This window comes from Vulpes lagopus, chromosome 2, assembly GCF_018345385.1.
Source record: "Vulpes lagopus strain Blue_001 chromosome 2, ASM1834538v1, whole genome shotgun sequence".
In the NCBI taxonomy this organism is placed as follows: domain Eukaryota; kingdom Metazoa; phylum Chordata; class Mammalia; order Carnivora; family Canidae; genus Vulpes; species Vulpes lagopus.
The window spans coordinates 83,626,392-83,652,069 of NC_054825.1; the positions used below are offsets into that span (position 1 = coordinate 83,626,392).

Consider the following 25,678-nt stretch of genomic DNA (forward strand, 5'->3'; position numbering starts at 1 on the left):
TCCATTTAGAACTGTGATTTTTTTTTTTCTTTCTCTTTCCTTCTCCCTCCCAACCCCCAACCAACAACAGCATGTCCAGAGTCAGGCTAGCCCTTGGGAGGAAGTAAGCATTTGGCTCTGAATTCCTTTTTTGAGTAAGAACTTACCACTGGTTTCTCCCTCAGGTGTCTCCTTAGCCATCCAGCAGCCCCCTTGTGTCATGAATACTTTTTCCTGGCTCCTTTCCTTGCCAGGATCCTGGCCGTCATTCATTCTGCTATTAAGGTATTTGTTAACTGCCTGCAAGCTGCTTAAGCCCTGTAACCACTTCATGCCTATAAAGAGTGTTAAGTGTATTTTTAGTTCCTGTCTTCACTGAGCTTACATTCTAGAGGAAAGCATTAGAACTGCGTGTAATAATACATGTGAAATATTCTTTTCCAATTAACATTTAAGGCAGTGTCCATGAGTAGAAAGATGAAATGACAAAGATTCTCAGAACAGACTTCCTAGAGGCTTGGGCATTTCTTTCTTTCTTTCTTTCTTTCTTTCTTTCTTTCTTTCTTTCTTTCTTTCTTTCTTTCTTTCTTTCTCTTTCTTCTTTCTTTCTTTTTGTAGAAAAGAATATTTTATTGAAACAGTTTCTCAATTAACAATGGACCAAAGCACAATTTGACTCAAAAATATGGAATGCTTCACGAATTTGCGTGTCATCCTAGCGCAGGGGCCATGCTAATCTTCTCTGTATCGTTCCAGTTTTAGTATATGTGCTGCTGAAGCAGGCACGGCATTTTGATTTTTGATGAAACCCAGTCACTTTAGAGTTTCTACATGGATCTAATGCTTGAAGTTGTCCAAATAGTAGCAAGTAATGTCTGATGGAATTCACCAAGACCATTTCTCTTAATTAATACTACTGGATGTTTTCAAATAAGTATTATTATGTAGTAGGCTCTGCTCATTAGGCAAATACATAGGGAATTGTGAATGAAATCACAGGATAGGACGTAGAGGAGGCTGTGAATCAGTGCAAAGGGAGAAGCCCTGGAATCACAATTTTCATCTCCATGCCACAAATGTTTATTGAACACCCAGTGTATGCCCAGGCTTTTTCCTAGTGCTAGGATCTCTTTGGGATCACCCCAAGTTTCAACTCAGTTCATAAGCAACGTCCCCTTAACTGAACTTTGCTGATGACTACTGAAGCCCTCTCCCCAACCCTGCCATGTCCTTGTGGGCTTCATGAAATTTGGCAGTCAGGGAAGACTTAGCCTGATGGCAATAGCAGTGGGATGTTCCTTTAAACATAAAACAAGAAATGCAAATACTTCCTCTGCCTTATTTTACTTATTCTACATTCTACCCTATGTCTAGTCTTACATGGTCACTGCTACTGCTGAAAATGTAAAGGGAGTGAAAGACCTGATTAATGCCCTTGAGAGATCTGCATGTTGGGGGATTGATACATATATAGTAAGAACAACTACCCACCTTTGGGCAGTTTTGCATGAGAGTTTAGTTGAAGCCCACTTTCACCCATGAAAACCCCTTAAGGGAATCCATTGTTATTACAAATTCCAAAGTCTCTTAAGATCCTGGTTAAATGGTTCTCAAAATTCAGTGTCTAAAAAGAGTACCCAGGAATCTCATTAAAACACAGATTCCTGAGGCCCCAAATTCAGTGATTCTGATGTTTGGTGAGGTCTGGGAATACACGTTTAGCAAGCACTCCAGATGTCTTTGATGGAAATGGTCTGCCCCCTGCACCTTAGGAGACTATGAAACTCTCCCACCCTTTATATAAGGGAGGTTGTAAATCGAAGAATATAATTACCAAAGAACTACTTTTGCCTCCATAATTTTTCACTTAGAACCCAGTGGATTTCAGTCACGAATGTGGAGATCCTTTTAGGGCTCGTGACTTCCTCCTTGGGGTCCCAGACATGTAACTCCATTCAGAAAGTGGTTGACTTCAATATGTTCTTATCAGGCACATCAGAAAGCCACTCCAGGTCTCCAGCTATTGGTACTGCCTTGGATTTCCATGTTCTTTTCAAAGATAGGGCCCTGCTCTGTCTGTAGTTCAGAGCTCAGCTGTTACCATATAAAGAGGAAGACACAGGAGGCTAAAAGCTGCTTTTAGGTGTTTGAAACAAAGGGTGGCTTTGCAGCCCTCTTCCTCCCCCCCCCCCCCCCCCCCCCCAGCAACAGTGAGCAGCACCAAGAACCCAGAGAATCAGTGATTCATTCTGGAAGAAATAGCTGGCACCCACCTGGGAGGGTGCCACAGGGGCCACTTGCATGATTGGGGTGCTGCCTCCGCTGGAAGGCTGCCTCTGTCCCCAGATGAACTGACAGCTTACAGCTCTTGAGCCGAGCTGGGCCTCTCTCACTGTTATGTTTTGCTTTAGGAGTGAGAGCAAACTTGTGACTCGCTTGAGAGTGGAGGGGAGAGATGACTTGGCAGGAGGACAGCCGCCACAGACACGGATGCAATCTAATAAGCAAGCACACGTGTCCTTACAGTAGGCTCCATGGCCAGGCCACTTTATCTTCAGTAATCCCGATCTATGTCCCAGAATCACATTATCTGGCCATGGATCAGACCCCGTGCATTCTTGGCTGGGGGAAGAATGAAACGTGATCTCGAGACAAGATAGGCTCCTGCTCTGCGGAGGCACTGATGTATTTCTCTCCCCAGCAGCACAACACTGAATGTCACACAGCGTCAGAAAAAATCCATCTCACATGCCTCGGGTAGAGACACTCAAGCACTGCCTTCCATATATGGAACCCTGCCTCCAGAGTTTAGCATTGCTGACAGGAGCAGATTTGTGTTAAAAATCAAAGAATGTCAGAAAACAAAGCTTCAGGGCACCTGGGGGGCTCAGTGGTTGAGCGTCTGCCTTCCGCTCAGGGCATGACCCCGGGGTCCCAGGATCGAATCTCGCATCGGGTTCCCTGCAGGGAGCCTGCTTCTCCCTCTGCCTGTGTCTCTGCCTCTCTCTGTGTCCCTCATGAATAAATAAATCTAAAAACAAGAAAAGAAAAAAGAAAGCAAAGTTTCAGTAATAGGCTGCAGTAGCTGACTGTACTTACGGTCAGGGCAGCAGCGATGGTCTTTGGGAAGGCACTGCAGGCTATGGCCCAAGTCACCCGAGGGGCCGTGTACCAGGAAAAGCCTTCAGGGCACAGTAAAAGAAAAATCTCTGTGCTTACAGAGGTGTGGTGAACAGGACTAGGCCAGGGCTAGACCTCAGGACCCTTCTCGATGCTCCTTTTAAGCAAGCTCAGTGCAGTGGGCCAGAATCTCTGAGATTTAGGAAGGGTCACTGGGAGGGCAAGCTTCTAGAAGGCTCCAGGCAAAACAGGGCTGAATGAATCCCTGTAGCCACTGATTTGAAAGTGGATGGTGTCAGATCCCGTCATGGGAAAATGAATCATTTCCTTCAGAAAGCCTGACCCCCTTGCTATAAAAACACGTATGTGTCATGTAATCTCTTAAGGCAGCGATAACCCTTTTCCAACTGCACCCTGTTTGCTCTGACTAAAACTCTGGCTTGTACCACCATGATCCCTTTCCAAAACATAAACTGTCCTTATGCTCACTGTTCACACCAGGGACACATAGGTTGATTGGGTGGGCCCAAGGCTGCATAGAATAGGAGGGGAAACAGTACAGGGTGGCGGGACCTAAGGAATGAACATTATGTTGACTTTATGTGACTACACTTAAGAGTTTCCAATACAGCCATTTTTGTATCTTGAGGTGATACAATTTAAAAGGTTAACCTCCTAGTTAAATCTCAAGTTCCCAAAAGAAACAAAACAAAACAAAACAAAAACCACCTATTTATTTTTAGATTTTGGTTCTGTATTTTCAAGGAAATAATTGCGTCTTTTTGAGGGAAAGAAAAATAACAATGAAATTTATTTTTTACTAAGTGAGCAGTAACCTGGGATAAAATTTTCAGGTTTGGCAACATGGTTTGTTCCATGGTAAAGACAGGTTTATGAAAAAGGCAGAAATAGTCAAACACTGCCACCTGCTGTCACTTTTCCCATATTTGTTGTGAAATGGAGTTTATTTTGCCTTCGTCACATTAAGGCACATAATCTGGAGCAGTTGCTTCCAAATTTCAGCTGGTGTCAGAATCACCTGGAGGGCTTTGAACCCATCCCAAGCGTTCTGATGGGGTAGGTCTGGGTGGGGCTGGGGAATTTGCATTTCTGACAAGTTCCCAGGTGATGCTGCGGCCACTGCTGGACCAGCTACTGATCTATTTAAAAATACCAATGATGGCCTTGGTTGCATACCTAAAGGTTTCCTGAAAACAAGAACTCAGCTTCTGTAGCTCTGTGAAGATTTACATTGTAACTACTTATTTGAACCTATCCTATACCCCACATAGGAAGAATAAGGTGGGTGTGAAGGCAAAAGAAACAAAAGCAAAAATGAACTATTGGGACTTCATCAAGATAAGAAGCTTTTGCACAGCAAAGGATACAGTCAACAAAACTAAAAAACCTACAATGGGAGAAGATATTTGCAAATGACCTATCAGATAAAGGGCTAGTCTCCAAGATCTATAAAGAACTTTTTAGACTCAACACCATAGAAACAAACAATCCAATCATGAAATGGGCAAAAGACATGAAGAGAAATCTCACAGAGGAAGACATAGACATGGCCAACAGGCACATGAGAAAATGCTCTGCATCACTTGCCATCGGGGAAATACAAATCAAAACCACAATGAGATACCACCTCACACCAGTGAGAATGGGGAAAATTAGCAAGGCAGGAAACCACAAATGGAGAGGATGCGGAGAAAAAGGGAACCCTCTTACACTGTTGGTGGGAATGTGAACTGGTGCAGCCACTCTGGAAAACTGTGTGGAGGTTCCTCAAAGAATTAAAAATAGACCTGCCCTATGACCCAGCAATTGCACTGCTGGGGATTTACCCCAAAGATACAGATGCAATGAAACTCTGAGACACCTGCACCCCGATGTTTCTAGCAGCAATGTCCACAATAGCCAAACTGTGGAAGGAGCCTCGGTGTCCATCGAAAGATGAATGGATCAAGAAGATGTGGTCTATGTATACAATGGAATATTCCTCAGCCATAGAAATGACAAATACCCACCATTTGCTTCAACGTGGATGGAACTGGAGGGTGTTATGCTGAGTGAAATAAGTCAATCAGAGAAGGACAAACAGTGTATGTTCTCATTCATTTGGGGAATATAAATAATCGTGAAAGGGAATAGGAGGGAAGGGAGAAGAAATGGGTAGGAAATATCAGAAAGGGAGACAGAACATAAAGACTCCTAACTCTGGGAAACGAACTAGGAGTGGTGGAAGGGGAGGAGGGCAGGGGGTGGGGGTGAATGGGTGACGGGCACTGAGGGGGGCACTTGACGGCATGAGCACTGGGTGTTATTCTGTATGTTGGCAAATTGAACACCAATAAAAATAAATTTATTATTAAAAAAAAAAAGAAAGAAAAAAAGAAAGCCAGATCTGAAGGAGTGTGATCAGAGGAGCAATTAATCAGGCATGCAGATTGCTGTGCTTGAAGCTTAATGATTATAACAGAAAATCATGGGATGAACTGGACTACAGGAGATTGTTTATATAAAGAAATAGCTTGGCCTGGAATGTCAAGGACCCGCCCATATGTAAGAAAACTACTTTCAAACCAAATGGATAGTGCTAGTCTTTGAAGGTCTGGGCAGAGTCCCAATTTCTCTGCCTTTCTTTCATATGGCACATGTTAATTTGTCTTCAAGATTCATGTACTCTGAAAAGCAGATGGCCAGGAGTGTGAAATTTTGATGGTATTAAGTGCTCTCATTTTTGTCATCACCAATGTTTTCAGTAAACCAGAAACATTCATTGAGCAAAGCTCTACTTTTGAACTTAGGCAACTAACAAGAAGAGGAATGTGTTTTAACCACTATTTCTTTTATTGTGATAAAAAAATAAACATGTGACATTAAATTTACCATCTTAACAGTTTTTAAGTGTATGGTTCAGCAGTGGTAAGTATATTCACATTGTTGTATACAGGTCTCCAGGACTTTTTCATCTTGTAAAACTGAAACTGTGACCCATCGAATACTAATTCCCCCTCCTTCACTCTTCAACCTTTGTCAACCACCTTTACTTTCTTTTTCTATGATTTTGACCACTTTAGGTATTTCATATGAATTCATCATATAGCAGTTGTCTTTCTGAACTGGCTTATTTCATTTAGTTTAATTTCCTTGAGGTTCACCCATGTGCGGCCATGCATCACATGTTGTAGCATTGGACAAGATTTCCTTCTTTGTTAAGTCTGCATAACATTCCATTGTAGGTATATTCACATTTTCTTTATTTGTTCATCTGACAATAGATAGATTGGTTGCTTCTACCTCTTGGCTATTCTGAATAATGGTTCAGTGAACATGGATGTACAAATATTTAAGACTCTGCTTTAAATTCTTTTGGGTATATACCTAGAAGTGGGATTGTTGAATCATAAGGTTAATTTAAAACAATTTTTATAGGAAACTCTATACTGTTTTTCCTAGGGTGCACCATTTTACGTTTTCACTAACAATGTGGAAGGATTCCAATTTCTCCACATCATCACTGATACTCTTTATTGCCCATAACTTTTTTGTTTTGTTTTCTCTTTAGGTTATAGTAGTCATGCTAATGGGTATGAGGTGATATTCATTGCAGTTTTGATTTGCTTTCCTCTTATGATAAGCATCTTAGATGCTTGTTGACCATTTGTGTATCATTTTTGGAGAAATGCTTATTCAAGTTCTTTGTCCTTTTAAAAACTGGGTTATTTGATTTTTGTTGTTGTTGTTGTTGATGTGTAGTTCTTTATATATTCTGGATGTTAACCTTTATCTGATTTTTTTCCCATTCTATAGGCCTTTTCACTTTGTTAATTGTGTCCTTTGGTGAAAAAGTTTTTGTTTATTTTTTTAAGATTTTAATTATTTATTCATGAAGGACACAGGAAGAGAGACTTAGGCAGAGGGAGAAGCAGGCTCCATGGAGGAAGCCTGCCGTGGGACTCAATCCTGGGACTCCAGGATCACGCCCTAAGCTGAAGGCAGGTGCTTAACCACCGAGCCACCCAGGTGTCTCAGTTTTTAAGTTTAATGTAGTGTCATTTGTGTATTTTTGCTTCTGTGTCATATCCAAGAAATCGTTGCCAGATCCAATGTTATGAAGTATTTCCCCTATATTTTCTTCTAAGAATTTCATTATTTGGGGTCTTTTATTTAGGTTTTTAATCCATTTCAGTTTAATTCTTATAGAGGATGAGATAAGGGTCCAACTTCATTTTTTGCATGTGGATGCTTAGTTTTCCCAGTAGTCTTTGTTAAAGAGACTGTCCTCTCCCTATTGAATAGTCTCAGCATTTTGTCAAATGTCATTTGATCAGGAGTTCCTGGGTGGTTCAGTCGATAAAGCAAATGGCTGTTGGTTTCAGCTCAGATCATGATCTCAGGGTCCTGGGATCAGGCTGTGTGCTCAGTGGAGAGTCTGCTTGAGATTCTCATGTTCTCCCTCTGTCTCTCTCCCTCTCTTTTTCTCTCCCCCACCCAAAAATACATGAATAAATGAATAAATAAATAAATAAATAAATACAATCTTTTAAAAAATCATTTGATCATATACATGAGGGTTTATTTATGGACTCTCTATTCTATTCTCTGCTTTCTATTCTTGTTCTATTCTAATTTGTCTTTATGTCAGTACCACAATATTCTGATTATTGTAGCTTTGCAATGTATTTTGAAATCAGAAAGTGTGAGTCCTCCAATTTTATTCTTTTTCAAGTGTAAGCCCCCCAATTTTGTTCTTTTTCAAAGTTGTTTTGGCTATTCTGGGTCTTTTAAGATTCTATGTGACTTTTGGATGGACTTTTCCTGCAAAAATAACATTAGGATTTTGATTACATTGAATTTGTAGATTGCTTTCAGTAGGATTGATATCTTGTAAGTATTGTCTTCCAATCCATGAACATGGGATGTCTTTCCATTTGTTTTTGTCTTTTAAAATTTCTTATGGCAATATTTTATAGTTTTTCAATGTATAATCTTTGACCTCCTTGTCTATGTTAGTATCCTATAACTTTTCTGACTTCATTTATTAGTTTTTAATAGTATATTTTTTTGTGGAATCTTTAGAGTTTTCTACACTTATGTTGATGTTATCTGTGGGCTTTTCATATATGGTCTTTGTTATGTTGAGGTGTATGCCTTTTATTCCTAATTTGTTGTGATCTTTTATCATAAAATGGTGTTAAATTTTGCCAAGTGTTTTTTCTGCCTTAATCGAGATGTGGTCTTTGCATTTCATTCTGTTAATGTGGCATGAGTGATTTTACTTATGTTGAAATTTCTTAAATTCCAGAGCTTTAATCATTTTTTAAATGAAATGATTCTATTTTTTCCCTTCAAAATGACCTAACAATATATTACCATTGGGGAAACTGGGTAAAGAATAATTGGGTTTTTTTTAAGATTTTTTTTTAATTTTTATTTATTTATGATAGTCACACAGAGAGAGAGAGAGAGAGGCAGAGACACAGGCAGAGGGAGAAGCAGGCTCCATGCACCCGGAGCCCGACGTGGGATTTGATCCCAGGTCTCCAGAATCACGCCCTGGGCCAAAGGCAGGCGCCAAACTGCTGCGCCACCCAGGGATCCCAAGAATAATTGTATATTTCTGTATTATTCCTAACAACTACATGTGAATATATAATGATCTCAAAATAAAACATTTTCTAAACATGACCTCAAGTACATACTATTAAATCAGAGCACATTCAATGAGATCCCATTGTGTCTGGGAAAAAAATAATCGCCATTCTTCTAAGTCAGCAAAAGTATTACTACAGGTGACCCTTGAACAATACAGGTTTGAACTGTGTAGGTACACTTATTTGAGGATTTTTTTCAAAAAAAAATATATGCACAGTACAATAAGCATATTTTTTCTTTCTTAGGATTTTCTTTTTTTTAAGATTTGATTTATTTATTCATGAGAGGCACACACACACACAGAGAGAGAGAGAGAGAGAGAGGCAGAGACACAGGCAGAGGGAGAAGCAGGCCCCATGCAGGGAGCCTGATGTGGGACTCAATCCCGGGTCTCCAGGACCACACCATGGGCCAAAGACAGGTGCTAAATCGCTGGGCCACTGGGGCTGCCCTCTTAGGATTTTCGTAATGACATTTTGTTTCCTCAAGCTTATTTTAAGAGTAAATATATAGAGGGGCACCCACGTGGCTCAGTTGGTTAAGCATCCAACTCTTGTTTTTGGCTCAGGTCATGATCTCAGAGTAGTGAGACTGAGCCCTGCATCCAGCTTTGCACTCATGAAATCCACTGAAGATTCTTTCTCCCCCTTTTCCCTCCCACTCTGTCCCTCCTACCCTCCCACCACTCACACTTGCACACGTGTGTTTTCTCATAAATAAATAAATCAAATAAATAAATAAAATCTTGAAAAAAAGAATACAGTATATAATAATATAACATACAAAATATGTGTTAATCAGCTGTTTATGTTATTGGTAAGGCTTCCAAACAACAGTAGGCTTTTAGTAGTTAAGTTTTGGGGGAGTAAGAAGTTATACATGGATGTCCAACTGTGTGGGAGGTCGGTGCCCTAATCCTTGCATTGTTCAAGGGTCAACTGTACTTTCTAAAAGTTCAATGAATTGTGCCTTTCCACTGCATCTATGAATCTCTTGCTTCCCCTGGTTCTTGTTCTTTCTCAATTTCCTTTTCACTTTTCCTCTCATTCTTGCCTTTCTCCATTTCTTGCTCTCTCATACAGGTGTTCTCATACTCTCATACTATTTTTTTGAAGGATAGGAAATGAAAAGTTTGTTGGTTCTAATCCTACTCTGATTATTGTAGGAATTCTCTATGTCTATGGTCATAAGTGAACCAATATGGAATCTCATCTGACTTTGGGACAGGTTCAAGTGATTATAATATTTTAAATTTTAACTACATTTCATTTACAGAACTATAATTTCCCAATTTGAAGTCTTTATTAATTGTATATATATTTACTCTGAGACTAGAGAAATTTGTTACAAATGATCCAAAGCCTTAAATAGAAACTGCTACGTGGGCAAAATGTCAAACACATCTTCAATAATAGAGGCAGACTTCTGTCTCTATTGCAGAGTGTAATTTCTTATGGATTTTCGTCATCTGCTGCAAACTTGTTAGCCCACCAGGACCCCTGGGGAATCAACACAGTCTAATGGTAAGACCAGAGAGGTCAGATAGAAAAAGGTTAAAATTTTCATGCCATTATTTGTCATCTTTGAGATCTTGGAAACATTTTTTTTTTTTTTGAAAATTAGTTCTTCATAAATCTACAGTAGACTCATCTCCGTGGTAAATTTGAAAAATGGCCACAAATTCTTTCTTGCCTTAGACCCATAGTAACTTTGAATCTCCTTCAATCAAAAATTTTCTCCAAAATTTGGACTGATTTTGTGACTTGCTTTGACCAATGAGACAGTGGAAAAGGTAACATAAGCATAAATTTGCAAAGAACCAAGGCATTGGGACCTGATGGCTTGCTACTCTTGAATGATGCAGCCATGAGTACAAGTACAAGCCCAAGCCTGCCTGGTAAAGAACGACAATTTGTGTGAGGAGAAGCTCCAGGCACATCAGCCAGAGCTGGCCCAGACCAGAAAGATTGCCCAGCTAAGAGCAGCACAAACAACTATGTGATAAGTCAGTGGTGGTTGTCTGAAATCACTACATTTTAGGGTACCTTGTTAATTTAGCAAAAGTGAACTTACATCATGTTCAACCAAGAAAGTTAAGCTGTTGAAACTGCCTGTGGTAAAGCAATTTGTAGTTCAGAACTTCATACGGAAAGAGAGAAAGAATGATATCTGGTAACTTAAGTGAACTTGTGTGCAAACTCATATAATAAGTATGTTTATAGTCTTTAGAACAACGTCAAAAGACTCTCCCATCAAGTTACATTTACATATATTGAACTACTATAATGGGAGTGTCTCAGGGCACATTTGCCGTCTTTTACTTGCTAGAACATTCTTAGGCTATCCCTCCTCTGAGGCTTTAAGGACACATGTTTTAATTAACTTTGCTTTCATGTAGATCATCGAATACCAAGGAGCATCTATATAAATAGACAATGCTTTAGGGTTTTTTTTTTTTTTATGTTGAACCCATCAATTCATGCCTTCAGATCCTACTGTATTCAAAGAGATGCAAAAAAAAAAAAAAATGTGAATGCTGAAGAAAGAATATGCATTGTTCACCTGTCTTGAAATTATTCCGCATAGCTGTTAGGTATTTCTCAGATCCTTTCCCTAATATATGAAATTATATAATTATATAGCCTTGATTCAGCCCATAAACTTTATGTCCAAACCTTTAGTTACTTCAAAAGCTACCCAATTGTCATTCTGATAAAGAACTGATTTATTTTGTCATGCCTTCCTTTTTTTTTTTTTTTAGGTGTCTGTTCCTGCTTTGTCTTTTATTTTATTTCCCTCTCTTTAAAAAATGTTAATCATTCAGTTCCTGTTTTTTTTTTCTCCAAATTATCCACAATGGGAGAGATTTATGTATCCTAGGCTCAAGATTTGCAGTTGAAAAAAAAAAAGGAATACAAACATAATACTACCAATAATTAGTAGTAGTACTAGTAGAATTATAATGTGACCAACAGTGCTTTCTCAGTGGAACATTTTTTCAAATTTTGCTTCTTCAACATAGGAGCTTTTCCAAAATGTATTAAGCATTATCTAGCACCTTATATTGAAAACTATTCTATGTACATTGACCAATGAAAATGTCAGTTTCACAAGGTATGAACAAATGTGTTCATGAAGAAGATGTATCCAACATCATCATCATCAAAAATTAACTTTTATTAAATGCTGCTCAAGTGTCAACCATTGTGCTAAGTACCTGACACATACTTCTTGGCCTTACCTCTTAGCAACTGTCCCAGCTATTCCTGGAAAAGTTTGAAAGCAAAAGATTAGCTCCTCAATAGAAGAAAATTGCCTCCATAACCCTAACTACTCTTCAAGGATAGATTGTGGTCATTGAAAGCCCATTGTGTTCTGCTCAGAGATTTACTGTGTTTGAGATCCACCAATAGTGGGCCTGCATTTCTGTAAGAAACTAAGACTTGAAAAACTTTTTTGTGACTGAGTGAAAAACTTAGGGCTCTTTGAGTAATAGGGCAGGAAGTAATGCAATAAGATAGAAGAGGTGGTACTGAGAAGGAGTCAGCAGGTACCAAGTGTTGGGGAACTTGAGAAATATAGAGCAGATCCTAGTGATGTGGAGGTCAAAGCAAATAAGGACATTGTCTCCAATATTTCATGGAACAATTAGTTTAAAGGATCTATCTGAATTGTTTTAAATTGCTTTAAAAAGACATAATCAGAAGAACATAGAACAATGTTTTGTGTATACATATCTATATATCTATCTAGCCTCAGCCAACACATAATGTTTAAGAGAATTATGCTGCATCCATATGGTGATATATTATGGAACCTTAAAAAAATTACATTTTTAAGCATAAAAAAAAAGGAAAATGCTCACAGCGCAACGTTGTGGAGAAGTAGAATACTAAATTATAAATGAAGAATGAGCCAACTTTTATTTATTTATTTTTTTAAAATCATTTCTTTTTTTTATATTAAATTTTTATTTATTTATGATAGTCACGGAGGGAGAGAGAGAGAGGCAGAGACATAGGCAGAGGGAGAAGCAGGCTCCATGCACTGGGAGCCCGACGTGGGATTCGATCCCAGGTCTCCAGGATCGCGCCCTGGGCCAAAGGCAGGCGCCAAACCGCGGCGCCACCCAGGGATCCCGAGCCAACTTTTAATAGGGACAATTGAAAGACTATACATCAAAATATTATCAGAAATTCTCTCTAGTCAGAGATTATAAAAGATTATTTTTTCCTTTCATTTTTATATAGTTCTATAATTTTTTTACAATGAATATGTTTCACTTCTCTGATATTATAATTTTTAGAATTTTTTTTTAATAATTTAATTCATAAAGTATTTTTATTAAAAAGTAACTTCTAAATAGTACAGAATTCATATTTGGAGAATATATGGATAAATAATAAATATTATAAAAGTGGAGTACAGTAGAATCAAGTAAGGAATCATAAGGAAGCTCAGATTTTAGCATGTCAAAGAATCTAAAATTATCTCATTTATTATGTACTCTCTGGTATAAAAGCCTAGAAAGCCATTAGAATAGTGATCTAGGGTTACAATGAAAATTCCTACAATAGAGATCAGGTCATAACTCTTTGATAATAACAATAAAACAAAACAGGATAAAATAAATAACATAAATAAAAAATAGGATAAAAATGTTGGTCTAAGTTAGACTGATCCTTAACCACTTAATAAATGTAGTCCAGATCAAGGACTCACAGCCTGAGGAGCTACAAATTATTACAAATACTACAAATATATGTGGTCATCAAGCATTGTCTGTAGTCTGAAAAATACCTCACACACATGCACTATCACTTTCCAAATATATGTAGACAGTATGGAGAATAATAAAATACAACCCCATTTAAAAATGCTTCCAACTTAATTTGGTGATTTGTCATTATGTTCTTAATAATGAGCATCATGTGGGGGTTCAACTACATTTTAAACATTGAATGTTGCATCCTCAAAAACCAACAGTAAAAATATGCTTTGATACAATCTGGGAAACTGATTATGATTTGAATATCATTTGATACCAAGAAACATTTTTAATTTTGTTAGATGTGATAATGGCATTTTGGTTAAAATTTTTTAAAAAGGTTCTTTTAGAGATACACACATATGTTTAGGTGAAATAGCCTGATGTAGAATTTGCTTTAAAATATTTCAGCAAAGAAAACAAGAAAAGAAAAAGGAATAGTCAAGCAAAAGTATCAAAGCTTTAATAATTGTTGAATCTGACTGAGGTTATATAGAGGTTCTCTTGTACTATTCACTATGTTTGCAATTTTTCACTGGCATTTTTAAAAAATAATTTAAATGAGTCATACTCAAATCCTGGCAACTATTGAATTAGATAACAATAGAACAAATGATTTTTTAAGAAGAACAGTTAATGGACAAAAACATTTAATTTTATGTTTTTTAAAGGTCTTATCTCAGTTTTCAGGAGGCCTTTTCACCTGTTGGTGATTTCTGAAGTAATATCAGGTTGCAAGTCCCATGGCCAAGTAGTCAACTTAGGAGGAATCTATATTGGACTTTTACACCTTGCCCACAGTCAGTGTCCAGGCACAGAGTCAAACATCACAAAATAGCAATAAAAAGTGGTTCCTGATGCGCTCTCTAAAGAAGATCATGGATGATAAAAGCCATCACTGTGGAAGAACTGAATGGGTATCTGTTTTATTCCTCAGGTAAAATATTGGTCTCAGTAAACCAGGATTACAACTTTTTGAAGAAAGAAACCCACTTAGAATGATAACAAATTGCCAACAGGCAAATGATTTATAATCTTCGGAAGTAAGACATGGTCCATTTGACCAACTGACTTTGACTCTTAAATTACTGTAGTCACAGAGTTAGTGGGAGCTACAGATTTACCAAGATTGGAAGCCATCTTTCAATTAAAAATGCTTGAACAATTTTGCTGGAAGTAAAAAGGAAAACAACAGGTTTTTTTTTTTTTTTTTATTGAATTTGACTACACTACAATTATTACTTGTGCCCACTCAGAAAGATGCCATGAGTTCTACAAACTTCAGGACAATTAGTATTGTTTTAATAAAGATGAGAAAGATGGGTCTCCCAGAAAGACATAATGTGAAGTCTATGATTTTCCATTTCATTCACCCTATCATTAACCTAGGTAACCAACCATCAGGAATCAGCCATCATTCTCAGTGCTGACCACCAAACATCCTCGCCCTCACAAAATGTGTTACACTTGAGATGTGAAACAAATGGATGCATAGTATACTTAAAATTTTCTAAGATGCCCAGTGGCCTCTTTTGAATTCCATTTTATATACTAAACAATATGGAACAATTTATTATGTTTACTTGTTTTTTGTTTTTTATTTTTATTTGTTCAAGCTTCTGATAGGCCAATATAAAACAGAAACTTAAAAGCCTGACAGTTGGTTACCCAAACATAAATGGCTGACATGGTCTCAGTTTATGTATACTCCGTTTATTAAAATGTATATCTATCATTCATTAATTCATTTCTTCAGCAAATATTTATAAATCACTTTTTTTTTGACAAGCACATCCTGGACTAGATGCTAAGAATAAAAAAAGGAATTAGTTATAGTCTCTGCTTTTAAGGGGCTCTAATACAAATGGGCTATGTAGACATGAGAACAACTAACACAACTCCAACAGGTAAGTGCCATATTAAAGTCATGAAAAGATGTGGTCTTGTGGGGCACCTGGGTGGTTCAGTCAGTTAACTGTCTGCTTTCGGCCCAGGTCGTGTTCCTGAGGGCCTGACATGGAGCCCCAAATTGGGGTACCTGCTCAGGGAGGAGTCTGCTTTTCCCTCTCTTCCTTCCATCCCCCCACTCATGCTCTGTTTCATTCTCTCAAATAAATGAAATCATTTAAAACAAAAGAAATGGTCTCAGAGAACATGATGTTCTGTGACCTAACTTCAACTTAATCAAAATAACAATTTCAGGATTCAGAAACCTGAAATGGTACAGGTAGTGCTTACTGACAAAGAGGATACACAGAGGGAGAGGATATATAGTGGAAAAAAGCAAACCAATTTTCAAAGCACTTCACTCCATTGTCCAACCCAAAATTCTGGGCATCTTCAGGCTTTGAACTTGAGTTAGGGATACGAATTTGGTTTGCAGCACATCAGTTCCCGAAACTCTGGCATAGGATTCTAAGAAAAAACAGAAACAAACATAAAACATGGGAGATGAGGAACCCTGGCCCCACAAATTCCTTCCATATTTGCATTTCTCAGGCAGCTTCTCTTTCAGGCCCTGATCCACTTTGGTTCGGATCTCAACCCCTTTTGTTTTCTGTATTTGGATTTTATAACCCGGTCCAGTCCTGGATTGTCTCCTTCATTGCTAACTAAACCCCCCAGGACACTGCATCTGGTATTACCTCTAGGATCCCTCCTCCAGCTTCACCCTAGTGCCAAGTGCAAGCCTGGGGAAACTGCTGGCCAGACTCCACTGGTCTTCTATCATTTATAATACGATATGGCAATGTCACCATCTCCTCTCTCTAGGACACCAGACTGAAATATAGCACACACAGGTGAGCTTCAGCATTAGCACCACCTTGTCCAGTTCATCTCCTTCTCTACTGTTTGCAGGTGCTTATTCCTGTTGCAGGTGTCCACTGTCTTCAGGATGCTCTCTTGCTCCCTACTTCACCCACTTAATCAGTCTTTCCAACTAACATTTTCTGAACAGGGCCTAACGTTCCTGACCTTTTCAGCCTCCTTGTCTATTTTTTTAAAGCTTAATTTATTTAAGTAATCTCTACACCCAACTTGGGACTGGAACCCACAACCCTGAGATCAAGAGTCGCATGTTCCTGCCAGCCAGGTGCCCAGTCTTTGATCCCCATAAAATGAATGGCTCTTCCTCTCAAGAGTCTATTTCTGCTGATAATAGCTCCCAAGTACATTTGAGATAACTTCCAAGGTTCTCAGAAATTTGGGAGAAGAATTTGAGAGTGACTGGAATTCCCACAGAGCAAGAGGAAGCTGATCCTATGTTTACCTGCAAGAGTGAGGAGTGAGCTAAAAGAGGTCCCCTCAGTGGATTCACAAGACTACCTCACCAGTTACTTCCCCAAAGGTACCTCCCTAGAGGAACCTGAACTATTATTAAAATTGGTACAGTCAAGGAAGAAAACCGCATAAACCTTTACTTTTCTCCCCTGGAGTTATACTGAAGTTTTAAAAAATCTTCCAACTGGCAATACTTTAAGGGAACACCAGAGGGCGATCCATTTTAACTGTTCGGAGTCCCTCTAAGATCTCATCTCTCAGAATACCAAATCTCACAGATGTATTCATCTAAGACCTAGTCCAACGAAATAAAGTTAGGAGCATGCCTTGCAGAGAAAATGCCCAGATGCCCTTCAACATGATTATATCATTTTACAATGAATTTGTGCAAACTGCAGAAATAGGATTATTCTAAGTGGAAAAGGGGCAGTACAAACACAACATCCTAAAGAGTGTTTTTACACTTGAGGAAACAAAGGCTTGCTTCATACTGTGCCAGCTCCCTGCTGGGAACAGGCTTCTTTTCTGCAACTTCCAACTTGACAATTATGGTATTGTCACAGAGATCTAGGAGAAGCAATCATTCTCAGGGAAAGAAATTACAGAAAGTATGCATGTTGCCACATAAAAACAAGTATATACACATATATATCTACCAGCGGAATATAAGTATATGTATACACATGTCTATTTGTACACATTGTGAGCCCCCCGAAAGCTGTGATCATGCTCTCAAATATTAATGTCACAGATACTAGTTCATTATTCCTTGACTACTGATTTACAAGTTGTTCTGGGAAGTGGGGATAAGAGTTATGGTGACTAAAAGCTTAGCTCCTATTCCCTGCACCAGCAGGGTGTGTCACTGTGGATGGTAGGGCACTGGCTGTCCCAGGGAAGGTTTCTCACACTCGCTCCTTTCAAGTGGCAATCTCAGCTTGCCCTTAAGCTAAAATCTGGCTGCGTGCCCCCAATTCCAGCACACCTGATTTACAGATGCCGCATAAAAATGAAATTTTGGGAAAAAGTACCAGAAGCTGAGTATTTGAAAGCGAATACCTAGTTAGTTAATGAAAATATGTATTTCCCCCTAGTATCACAACAATGATTTTATTTTTTTTTTTTCACAACAATAATTTTAAAAAAAAACGCTAATTGAGTTAGTGGAGTATTTTTTATTTATTTACTTATTTTCAAACCTGGAATTCTTTAAAATCTCCTCATAGAGGGGTACAGCCCTGAATTCCTTAAAACCTCTCTGAAAGATTAGCTAAGACTGTTATCTTTTTTCCCAGATGCCAAAGTTTTATTTTCTGTGAAGCTACATTTAATATTCAGAAAATATCCTGCGATTTGTCATATAGTAACAGTTAAGGGGATGTGCAAAATACAATTGACTCAGCTTATACAAGTAGTTGAAGGGACTTTAACTTGTAAATAAAGTACTGTTAAACCCCAAAATATTTTAAGTGATTTTAAAACATTTTAAAAACTGAGAAAATAACTTATTAAATTCAAATAGCTAGTGATTCCAAATTATTACTAATATTAGCAAAATCACTGGAAGTTTGCCTAAATTCAATCTACAAAAATCTGGGGCAGGGAATAATGTATTCATAATTTCTACAGATGCCAAGGCACAAATATTATTATAGGTAGTCTCGCATTAATATTCAGGTGTACATCAAATATATTGTGAGTCTGGTTCCAGACCACCTCAATAAAGTGAATGAGATAAAAGTTTTGGTTTCCTGGTACATACAAAAGTCATATTTCTGCTATACCATAGTATATTAAGTGTGCAGTAAGAATATATCTAAAAAATATGCACACTTATGTAAAAAAAGTACTTTATTGCTAAAAAAAAAAGTTTGCCATAATCTGAGCTTTCAGTGAGTTACAATCTTTTTGCTGGTGGAGGGTCTTGCCTCAAAACTGATGGTTGCTGATTCATTGGGTGGTGGTGGTTCCTGGAGGCTGGGGAGGCTGTGGAAATTTTTAAAAATAAGACAACAAAAAGTTGGCCACATTGTTTGTCTCTTGCTTTCATAAACTAATTCTCTGTAGCAGGTGATGCTATTTGATACCACTGTACCCACAGTAGAACTTCTTTAAAAATTGGAGTCAATCCTCTCAAACCCTGCTGCTGCTTTATCAGCTAAGTGAATGTAACATTCTAAATTCTTCGTTGTCATTTCAACAATCTGCCCAGCATCTTCACCATAAGTAGTTTCCATCTCAAAAAACTACTTTCTTTGCTTACCCATAAGAAGCAGTACTTCATCCTTCAAGATGAATCAGGAGATTTCAACAATCCAGTTCCATCTCCAGGCTCCATTGCTAATTCCAGTCCTCCTGCTATTCCCACCACATCTGCAGGTACCTCTTCCACTGAAGTTCTGAACTCCTCACAGTCATCCATGAGTGTTGGAATCTACTTCTTCCAAACTCCTATCAATGTTGGTGTTTTAACCTTTTCCCACAAATCACGAATGTTCTAAATGGTATCTAGAATGGTGAATCCTTTCCGGAAGGTTTTCAATGTATTTTTCCCAGATAGAGCAATCACCATCTGTGGGAGCCCTAGCCTTATGGAATGTATTCCTTAAATCCTAAGACTTGAAAGTTGAAATGACTTCTTGATCTATGGGCTGCAGAATGACTGTTGTGTTAACAGGCGTAAAAACAACAGTAATCTCACTGCACATCCCTATCAAAGCTCTTGGGTGACCAGATGTGTTGTCAGTGAGCAGTAATATTTTGAAAGGAATCTTTTTTCTGATTTTTTTTCTGACAGTAGGTCTCAATGGTGGGCATAAAATGCTCAGTGAATCGTGTTGTATACAGATGTGCTCCATCCAGGCTTTGTGCAAAGTTCCATTAGAAAGCATGGGCAGAGTAGAATTCACATAATTCTTCAGGGCCTTAGGATTTTCCACATGGTAAGTGATCATTGGTTTCAACTGTGAGTCCCCAGCTGCATTAGCCCCTAACTAGAGAGCCACCGTGTCCTTTGAAGCTTTGAAGCCAGGCTATTGACTTCTCCTCTCTAGCTATGGAAGTCCTATATGCCATCTTCTTCCAATAGAGTGCTGTTCTGCCTACACTGAAAATCTGTTGTTGAGTGTAGCCACCTTCATGAATGATCTTAGCTAGACCTTCTGGAGAACTTGCTGCAGCTCCTACATCAGCACTTGCTGCTTCTTCACTTTATACTTTTCTGTTATGGAAATGGCTTCTTTCCTTAAACTTCATGAACCAATCTCTACTGGCTTCAAATATTTCTTCCACAGCTTCCTTACCTCTTTCAGCCTTTGTAGAATTGAAGAGACTTAGGGCCTTGCTCTGGATTAGGCTTTGGCTGAAAGGAATGTTTTGGCTGCTTTGATCTCCTATGCAGACCACTCAAACTTTCTCCCTATCGGCAATAAGGCTGTTTCACTTTCTTAACATCAGTGTGTTCACTGGACTAACACTTTTAATTTCCTTCTAGAATGTTCCCTTTGTATCCACAACTTGGCTAACTGGTGCAAGAGGTAGCCGTGAGGCTTGCTTGGCTTCTGACATACCTTCCTCACTAAATTTAATCATTTCCAGCTTTTGACTTAAGGTGAGATGTGTGACTCTTCCTTTCACTTGAACACTTAAGAGGCTATTGTAGGGCTATTGATTGACTTAATTTCAATATTGTTGTGTCTTAGGGAATAGGGAAGCCTGAGGAAAGAGATTGGGGAACAGCCAGTTTGTAGAGCAGACACACACAAAGTCAATTGATTAAGTATGCTGTTCTCTATGGGCACAGTTCATGGTGCCCCACAATAGCAACATCAAAGGTCATTGATCACAGATTACCATAACAAATATAATAATAATGAGTGACTCTGAAAAATTGCAAGAATCACCAAAATGTGATGTAGAGACGCAAAGTGAGCAAAAGCTCTTGGAAAAATGGCTTCTCTATTGAAGATTTACTTGATAACAGGGTTGCCACAAACTTTCAACTTGTAAAAATAAAGGAATATCTGCAAACCTTGATAAAGCGAATCATAATAAGATAAGGTATACCTATACAACACCCTGTAAGCTAAACAAATCAAATTGCAGCTTCAAAAATTAACTGCACTTGGGATGCTATGATAGAGACTATATTTTAATGTATCAGGAAGCTTTGATGAGAAAGTTTTGATAAGAAAGATTTGATACTTGCCTAGTTTCCATTCCAGTGCATATTTCTTGCTTATCATTCAGTTTCCCTGAACCTCATTTTCCAAATCTGAACCAACAATTAGAAAAAGCAAATACAATTAAACAACAGACATATGTTAAACTTCATTACCAAAACAATGTAAGTTATTACATATTATATATAAAAATTCAAAATATTGAAGTATCTTTAAATCAATGAAATACCCAGTTTTAATAAGATGAAACCAGTATATTCACATATTGCTACTTTAGTAAATGTTCATGTAATTTTGAAAAGTAATTTTGCAGTATAGTTCAAAAGGCAATTTATTGATTCAGAAAATTAAAAAGTAAGTACTAAGTACCTCTAGTGCACTGGTTTGGGGGCTGGCTCGAAATCAATGGCTAGCCTACAGTTAGTTACACACTAGAATTGTCCGCATGTTACTTGCTGTCTGGTATTATTTTATTTATTTTATTTTTTTAAATAAATTAATTTTTTATTGGTGTTCAATTTACCAACACACAGAATAACACCCAGTTCTCATCCCATCAAGTGCCCCCCTCAGTGCCCGTCACCCATTCACCCCCACACCCCGCCTTCCTCCCCTTCCACCACCCTAGTTCGTTTCCCAGAGTTAGGAGTCTTTATGTTCTGTCTCCCTTTCTGATATTTCCTACCCATTTCTTCTCCCTTCCCTCCTATTCCCTTTCACGATTATTTATATTCCCCAAATGAATGAGAACATACACTGTTTGTCCTTCTCCGATTGACTTACTGCACTCAGCATAATACCCTCCAGTTCCATCCACGTTGAAGCAAATGGTGGGTATTTGTCGTTTCTATGGCTGAGGAATATTCCATTGTATACATAAACCACATCTTCTTGATCCATTCATCTTTCGATGGACACCGAGGCTCCTTCCACAGTTTGGCTATTGTGGACATTGCTGCTAGAAACATTGGGGTGCAGGTGTCCCAGCATCTGTATCTTTGGGGAAAATCCCCAACAGTGCAATTGCTGGGTCGTAGGGCAGGTTTATCTTTAACTCTTTGAGGAACCTCCACACAGTTTTCCAGAGTGGCTGCACCATTTCACATTCCCACCAACAGTGTAAGAGGGTTCCCTTTTTCTCCACATCCTCTCCAACATTTGTGGTTTCCTGCCTTGTTAATTTTCCCCATTCTCACTGGTGTGAGGTGGTATCTTATTGTGGTTTTGATTGGTATTTCCCTGATGGCAAGTGATGCAGAGCATTTTCTCATGTGCATGTTGGCCATGTCCATGTCTTCCTCTGTGAGATTTCTGTTCATGTCTTTTGCCCATTTCATGATTGGATTGTTTGTTTCTTGGTGTTGAGTTTAATAAGTTTTTATAGATTTTGGAAACTAGCCCTTTATCTGATATGTCATTTGCAAATATCTTCTCCCATTCTGTAGGTTGTCTTTTAGTTTTGTTGACTGTATCCTTTGATGTGCAGAACCTTCTTATCTTGATGAAGTCCCAATAGTTCATTTTTGCTTTTGTTTCTTTTGCCTTCGTGGATGTATCTTGCAAGAAGTGACTGTGGCCAAGTTCAAAAAGGTGTTGCCTGTGTTCTCCTCTAGGATTTTGATGGAATCTTATCTCACATTTAGATCTTTCATCCATTTTGAGTTTATCTTTATGTATGGTGCAAGAGAGTGGTCTAGTTTCATTCTTCTGCATGTGGATGTCCAATTTTCCCAGCACCATTTATTGAAGAGACTGTCTTTCTTCCAGCGGATAGTTTTTCCTCCTTTATCGAATATTAGTTGACCGTAAAGGTCAGGGTCCACTACTGGGTTCTCTATTCTGTTCCATTGATCTATGTGTCTGTTTTTGTGCCAGTGCCACACTGTCTTGATGACCACAGCTTTGTAGTACAACCTGAAATCTGGCATTGTGAGGCCCCCAGCTATGCTTTTCTTTTTTAAAATTCCCCTGGCTATTTGGGGTCTTTTCTGATTCCACACAAATCTTAAAATAATTTGTTCTAACTCTCTGAAGAAAGTCCATGGTATTTTGATAGGGATTGCATTGAATGTGTAAATTGCCCTGGGTAACATTGACATTTTCACAATATTAATTCTGCCAATCCATGAGCATGGAATATTTTTCCATGTCTTTGTGTCTTCCTCAATTTCTTTCAGAAGTGTTCTGTAGTTTTTAGGGTATAGATCCTTTACCTCTTTGGTTAGGTTTATTCCTAGGTATCTTATGCTTTTGGGTGCAATTGTCAATGGGATTGACTCCTTAATTTCTCTTTCTTCAGTCTCATTGTCAGTGTATAGAAATGCCACTGATTTCTGGGCATTGATTTTGTATCCTGCCACACTGCCAAATTGCTGTATGAGTTCTAGCAATCTTGGGGTGGAGGCTTTGGTTTTCTATGTAGAGTTTCATCTCATCGGCGAAGAGGGAGAGTTTGACTTCTGCTTTACCAATTTGAATGCCTTTTATGTCTTTTTGTTGTCTGATTGCTGAGGCGAGGACTTCCAGTACTATGTTGAATAGCAGTGGTGAGAGTGGACATCCTTGTCTTGTTCCTGATCTTAGGGGAAAGGCTCCCAGTGCTTCCCCATTGAGAATGATATTTGCTGTGGGCTTTTTGTAGATGGCTTTTAAGATGTTGAGGAATGTTCCCTCTATCCCTACACTCCGAAGAGTTTTGATCAGGAATGGATGCTGTATTTTGTCAAATGCTTTCTCTGCATCTAATGAGAGGATCATATGGTTCTTGGTTTTTCTCTTGCTGATATGATGAATCACATTTGATTGTTTTACGAGTGTCGAACCAGCCTCGTGTCCCGGGGATAAATCCTACTTGGTCATGGTGAATAATTTTCTTAATGTACTCTTGGATCCTATTGGCTAGTATCTTGTTGAGAATTTTTGCATCCATGTTCATCAGGGATATTGGTCTGTAGTTCTCCTTTTTGGTGGGGTCTTTGTCTGGTTTTGGAATTAAGGTGATGCTGGCCTCATAGAACGAATTTGGAAGTACTCCATCTCTTTCTATCTTTCCAAACAGCTTTAGTAGAATAGGTTTGGTTTCTTCTTTAAACGTTTGATAGAATTCCCCTGGGAAGCAATCTGGCCCTGGACTTTTGTGTCTTGGGAGGTTTTTGATGACTGCCTCAATTTCCTCCCTGGTTATTGGCCTGTTCAGGTTTTCTATTTCTTCCTGTTCCAGTTTTGATAGTTTGTGGCTTTCCAGGAATGCGTCCATTTCTTCTAGATTGCCTAATTTATTGGCATATAGCTGTTCATAATATGTTTTTAAAATAGTTTGTATTTCCTTGGTGTTGGTAGTGATCTCTCCTTTCTCATTCATGATTTTATTAATTTGAGTCTTCTCTCTCTTCTTTGTAATAAGGTTGGCTAATGGTTTGTCTATCTTATTAATTCTTTCAAAGAACCAACTCCTGGTTCTGTTAATCTGTTCCACAGTTCTTCTGGTCTCGATTTCGTTGAGTTCTGCTCGAATTTTAATGAACTCTCTTCTTCTGCTGGGTGTAGGGTCCATCTGCTGTTTCTTCTCTAGCTCCTTTATGTGTAAGGTTAGCTTTTGTATTTGAGCTCCTTCCAGCTTTTGAATGGATGCTTGTATTGTGATGTATTTCCCCCTTAGGACTGCTTTTGCTGCATCCCAAAGATTTTAAATGGTTGTATCTTCATTCTCATTAGTTTCCGTGAATCTTTTTAATTCTTCCTTAATTTCCTGGTTGACCCTTTCATCTTTTAGCAGGATGGTCCTTAACCTCCACGTGTTTGAGGTCCTTCCAAACTTCTTGTTATGATTTAGTTCTAATTTCAAGGCATTATGGTCTGAGAATATGCAGGGGACGATCCCAATCTTTTGGTATCGGTTCAGACCCAATTTGTGACCCTGCATGTGGTCTAGTCTGGAGAAAGTTCCATGTCCACTTGAGAAGAATGTGTATTCAGTTGAGTTTGGATGTAAAGTTCTGTAGATATCTGTGAAATCCATCTGGTCCAGTGTATCATTTAAAGCTCTCGTTTCTTTGGAGATGTTGTGCTTAGAAGACCCATCGAGGGTAGAAAGAGCTAGATTGAAGTCACCAAGTATAAGTGTATTATTATCTAAGTATGTCTTAACTTTGGTTATTAATTGGTTTAAATATTTGACAGCTTCCACATTAGGGGCATATATATTGAGGATTGTTAAGTCCTCTTGTTGGATAGATCCTTTAAGTATGATATAGTGTCCCTCTTCATCTCTCACTACAGTCTTTGGGGTAAATTTTAGTTTGTCTGATATAAGGATGGCTACCCCTGCTTTCTTTTGAGGACCATTTGAATGGTAAATGCTTCTCCAACCTTTTATTTTCAGGCTGTAGGTGTCCTTCTGTCTAAAATGAGTCTCTTGTAGACAGCAAATAGATGGGTCCTGCTTTTTTATCCAGTCTGACACCCTGCACCTTTTGATGGGGTCATTAAGCCCGTTCACGTTCAGAGTTACTATTGACAGATATGAGTTTAGTGTCATCATATCTATTCAGTCCTTGTTTTTGTGGATTGTTCCACTGAACTTCTTCTTAAAGGAGAATTTTAAGAGTCCCCCTTGATATTTTTTGCAGAGCTGGTTTGGAGGTCACATATTCTTTCAGTTCCTGCCTGTCTTGGAAGCTCTTTATCT

The 25,678-nt window shown here is 38.4% G+C and overlaps 1 non-coding gene across 1 annotated transcript; it reads right to left on the reverse strand.

Annotated features, from left to right (window-relative positions):
• Window positions 1-658: 658 nt before the first annotated feature.
• On the reverse strand, window positions 659-765 carry LOC121485894. The gene has a single exon (XR_005986400.1). It is a non-coding gene; the product is annotated as a U6 spliceosomal RNA (small nuclear RNA).
• Window positions 766-25,678: the final 24,913 nt, after the last annotated feature.